Here is a 6,000-nt window from a genome sequence, read left to right on the forward strand (position 1 = left end):
CCATCTCCGCAGTGGTGACCATCTGTCGTTAGTCTCCACCACCGGCCATCATCCCTTTGAGTGACACTTTTGACCCAAGCCCGAATCTACAATGCTTTGTTTTTACAACATATTTCTACAGTGAGCGCTTATTATTCTTCCCCACAAGCTCACCCATTCATATAGTGCTTCAGAGGCTGGTATGAGTCATTTGTCCTCAGCGCAGTTTAATTACCCCATAAATGTACATTATAAAATTATTGCTGCTTCAGTCGGTAAACACTGACGCATGAATCTATAAAATGTTGCAACTACTTACACGTACCGTGCATGCGAACGTGAACCGACACATTTTTTTCCGACGCGTAATTTGAGGCCGCACATCACGTGTACGGCGACATATATAACAAATAGAAGCAACACGCTAAATGAATGAACGTTGTTTGACATAACGAACGAGCGAACCAATCCATTAGCATATCCCGCGCAAGCAATTGGGGGCCGTTCCACGCTTCGCCTCCTCGTTTTGCAACATTATGGCGAAAGTGTGCGGCGCTTGCTCCTTTACACACGGGGGAAAATATGACGTTGGCCCTATTCGGCATTAGGCTGAGCATAAAGAGTAATTCATGCCGTGGTCTGGCAAGCAGCGACGACCACCTCTTCCCACTACCAGGTGGCGGAGTATGGGTCCAATGGTGAGGATGGGGGGGGGGAGAGGCTCATAATTTGTTTATAAATGACGATCACTGAGTACAAGTTGAAATGGTCCAAAATGTCAAGGGGCCCGTCAGCAACCGACCATGATTGACGTCGTAATAGATGAGCGTTGATGCGTATTTATGAATTGACGATTGGAGGGATATTCCTAGGTTCGGCAGTGCGAGGGAGGAAGCAGAAAGAGTTGTGTGTTGGTTGAACTCAGTGCAGATGAGATTAATGAGGGTTAGGATGAAGTAGTGTGGAGTGGAGTCCCTTGGTCATGATGTTTTGAGAAAGTTCATTCACCTAAAACGTCTAGAGCTTCCTTGTCTCTCTGATATTGTATGTATATGTTGATATAAACAGCAAGTTGATGCGTTCTCTCTTTATGTAAATGACTTGGGCACTGAACTGGATTATTCCAGGGAAAATCTTTTTGCAGATGACACGGTACTGATTACTGCTGGCCGCTCTCCGGATGACGTGATTGCTAAGCTCCAGAGTGATTTCAACAAACTACAACATCAGCTAGTTGCTTCTAAACTAGTCCTAAATCCTGCCAAAACCAAGGTGCTATGCTTCTCACCAGGACTAAAGCGGGAAGTTATTTTCCCCCAATTACATTCCTTAAATAATGATCAAATAGAGTAAGTCAAGATCTATAAGTATCTTGGGGTCATCCTGGATTCAAAACTGAATTTTGAAGATCACATTGATTATATTGGGAAAAAGACAAAAATTAAAATTGGTTTTCTATATCGACACAAGCACTGCTTCCCCCCTATGTTCCGTTTGGAATTGATAAAAGCTACCATACTGCCTCTACTTGATTACTGTGACATTGTGTATAAATCAGCCCCAAGTACTGTACTGAAGAAGCTTGACTCAATGTATCACTCGGCCTTAAGATTTGCATTGAACTGCCCATATAGGACTCACCATTGTGATCTCTACATTGGGTCAAACTTAACATCTCTGAATGTTCGACGGCTTGTGCACCAGATCTTATTTATTCATGATGTACTTGCAAAAAAATCCGCAGATTACCTGCTGGATCTCCTCTCTGTTTCAAAGAACAAATTTGACCTAAGGTCTACACTCATTTACCAGCTTCATATTCCCTATTGCCGTACATATACTGGAGGAAGGGCCTTTGCTATTGATGCCCCCAGGGTCTGGAATGCTGTTGCCAGTAAATTAAAACTTGAGTCACTACCTATGAGATATTCACTCAAAACTGCTCTAGAGGAGTTGTACACCCCTAGCTGCCAGTGCTATTCAGTGGCCTAAAATAAAATGTTTCGCTCCAGATGATCACTGTAAAGTATGACCTGTGTTTTGATTTAGTGTGCTGATCTTAAAGGTGCATTGAAAGATGATAATACTCCGATTGATGCTCCTGCTGTTGTGGAGTGACTCATGCAGCCAGCTATGGCTGCTGGGTTTTGGTAGTACATGTTGTTTATGTCATTTATTGTGAAAATTCCATCACAGTTCCTATGATCACTGTTTCATTGCTTTAATGGCTTTATTTTGGTGATTTCGAAAAGTGTATTGGTTTAGCCATGTTTGTTTGTTGTAGTACAGAGTTAGACTGATGACCTTAATCTAAGTTGTCTTGTTGTTGTTGTTTGACTTGCATCCCACTGGGATTTTTCCACACAGCGTTGGTGTACGGTGTTTTTTCTGCAATATTTTGCTGTCTTTTCTTGGATTTTCTGTTTGCACTCTGTCACATATTCACTTTAAGATGTTTTTTGTTCATGTTTTTGTTTTTGGTTTGTTGCGGTTGCACCCGATTCAAGAGCCGAATGGCTCACAGGGCTATACCTAATAAATGAACTTGAATAAATGAACTTGAGCTTTGTATGAAAGTACGTACACAGTTACCCATTGCTTCTTGAAGTGCCGTAGTTCATCGATTCACTGTATAATATCGCATGTTGTGGTGTTTAAAATAATAATGTACTGTGAATATTGATGATACAATTTAAATAACCTGTACTCATCAGCATTGTGATATAATATCAAACAACCCCGATGAATGACAAGGCAAGGGGCTTAATCCAGCAGTGGATTGACAAAAACTGGAAGAAAACAAAATTATCTTCAAATAATAACAATGTAAAAATATAATTTCCAGCCAACGTTTTATTATTACGTTATATCTCATTGGAAAACCATCTAGACCACTTTTCATACATACATTTGAAAATTGTATTAAAATGTAAAGCTTATACAACATTGCAGTAACAATTGGCACGGTTGGCTACATAAGCTCAACGTACGTACATAATGAATAAAAACTGCTGTGGTTTGACCTCTGTAAACAAGCCCTTTTACACTGATTTATTGTTGCATTCTGTCACTGTTTATAAGACGTGCATTTAAAAATTAAGTTAAGCTGGCATTGGTGGATTTAGTCAAGATGTAAATGCACGGCAAAGTAAGCATCGGCTTTGATGCCACATGCCTGCGATTTAGTGTGCCACATGCTTTTGTATTTGATGTCAAAACTAAGAATTACCGCATGCACATAATGTTAGAAGAATGTTAAATATGGTTTAGAGCGAGGTGAGGATAATTTATTCTCTCATCACCACGTAATAACTTTGTCGCATAAAAATCTTAATTGTGAATACTATGGCACGTGATCATTAACTATAATTATCTTGGGTTTTTTTTAATTAAAGGAATAAATTGTTTCGGAAGAGAGATACATTCAAATGCTGATATATCAAATGCAAATACCAATGACAATTACTTAAGAGGAATGAATATATCAACTTAATATGCATTAGAAGCTGCCAAATGTTATACGTAGCATTGAATGGCAATATTGCAGTCAGGTAACACGTGATTATAACTGGTCTTAATTCTATCATCTCATGATTTGTGATCAAATGTCATCATTGGGTGTCAAATTTTGTACTTAATTAAATGCTACAAAGGTAAATTGCTGAGAAACCTGGGCAGGGAGTCCTCAATCTGTGGGTAATGGACAACAGTGGAACTGCGACGGTAATGGGGACATTCCATCTGTTCAGCAACATCGCAAGCAGCGTCGTCAATAACATTCAATGGGTCATTATGACGTTAATGTTTTTAATTGCCCCAAGTATTTTAAATGTTCCCCTGATATTAATGACTCATTAACATCACATACGGTCAAACTAGGCCAGGCATTTAAATAAATGTTCTGATGGAATTGCCCCAAAAAAAACACATCTTCACATGGTCGACGTTCTTTTTTGTTGTTTTCAAAATATACAATCGTAACATTTGCTCACTAAGTTCGAAGTATTATTTTTTTAATCGCCTGTCAATTCTGCACTAATGCCATCCGAATGTGTGCAAATATAACAGGGCAATCAGACCTGACCGAATGCTCGCCGTAGGAGTTGACCAAAATTGTCTCTGGAATGGGCGAAGTATGCTTTTTTGTTTCTGCCGAGCCTCAGACCTCAGACTGTTTAGAAGCACGGATCAGTCCGACTGCACAAGCGACCAACATTCTGTGGCATTAGCGGGACATTTTTGTGGGAGAAACACCGCCTCTGGATAAAAAAAATCCCTGCGGCACATGCAAGAAATGCATACCGCCCAATAACTGGATCTGTTTATCCACACAGACTTCATAACTTGCTGTCAAAGCAATGGCTCTCTCTGAATATCCACACTGGAATCCATCCTTTCCATGGATGCTGAAACGCACCATCCGTGAAGCTGTCATTTATAGCTTATTGAAAGTGATTAAGCATTAATTGTATACCGCAAACCAATTCCAGCGCTTGGTAACAGTGCACTCTAGCATTCAGTGCACATATTCTGTTCTATTTTTGCGAATGGCAATACGATCAGGAGCTAAATACCACTGTTTTGGTCTACTCGCCATGAGAGGGCTTCAATTTAGTGGGCATATTATTGCTGACGATGTGCCATCTATATTATGTTTGGGATTTTTTTGTAAATATTTAGTTTAATTCAACATACTTTTTATGATGTCAGATCATTCATCCTCTGTGGATATTTTTCATGTTGCCCCCCCTTCCACACTTTAGTGCACTGTCCAAACGACACCAGATTAGAAGTGGCTACTGTTACATTAGGGGGGGGTGGGAGGGGATTCATGGTGTTGGGAGCTCCTCAAGTCGTCTTCGAGAAGTCAACGCATTTCACATTACAAGAAACGAAACGCACTTAGTGAAAACTATCTTGAAGCAAGTGTTTGCGACTGTTTTGGTATAGCTTTTTTTTTCTTCTATTATAATATTTTCAAATACACAACAAACGTTTAACTTTTCTTCAAAAATGCGAACCACTTGAAACATGTTTTGAGAGTTCACTGACAATTTTGTTGATGCTACACATCCCCCAAATATTGAACCAAATGGGAGCACAGAGAACCTCGTGGAAATTGCCAAGCCTTTGGCCACGTGTGGGAAAATATAAGCTGTCTCCATTTCTTCTCTACACCAGTGTCCAGATGGCTCCGAATCAATTACCCTCAAACCTCTCTCTCTCTCTCTCTGAGATCAAAAACTGGCCGATCCTTCTGTGCTGCACTAACTCTAAGAATAATTTACAGCCCTTTGTCAATCCAGTGCTGGATGAATGCTTCCCCATGCCATGTCAGTCATCGGTGGTGCAATGGGTTTTGTTTTACCATACTTCACCACACAGGTCTGTGAAGGGGTGGGGTGCATGATTGGTTCAGATATCACTTGCTATCGATGTTAGCCGTGACTGTGAATCGAACTTGGATTCATAGAGCAGCACTCGAGCCAATACACCATCATCGCTCCACGCTCACGGACGCCTTATATAAAGCAGTTTATGACCAGAACGCCAGACAGAGTGCATATTTGAAATCTGGTGACGTGAACGAATTGCACGCAGATGTAGCGCGTTAGATGTAGCGGCGTGTTAGTGCCTCTTGGCCTGGAGGAGTTTGTCTGTGTTCTCCCTCTCCGAATGGGTGTTGCGACAGGCGTTACAGCGCGACGCATTCCCCCCGTTATTAAACTCGCAACTGGATCCCGCGGAGAGAGTCATGCTTCTCCGTGGCTCTGGCAACAGAGCTTGCTGTGGCGTTGTCATAACATCATCATCACCAGCGCCTGTGTGTGTGTGTACTCGTCACCGTGGCAACCCGTCCAGCCTCTCGAGCATCCAGATGCGCGAGACGTCTCTATTAGTGCCGCGTTGCCGGGTGCGCGCCGTCGCGTGCTGCCCTGCCGCACGGAATAGCGTCGAGCAAAGAAGAAGAAAAACATTTAAATCCGTGAAAAAACACCACGTCGTTAATATCTGGACAAA

The sequence above is a fragment of the Lethenteron reissneri genome, chromosome 25 (assembly GCF_015708825.2).
Source record: "Lethenteron reissneri isolate LAM-NWPU_2019-01 chromosome 25, ASM1570882v1, whole genome shotgun sequence".
Lineage (NCBI taxonomy): Eukaryota > Metazoa > Chordata > Hyperoartia > Petromyzontiformes > Petromyzontidae > Lethenteron > Lethenteron reissneri.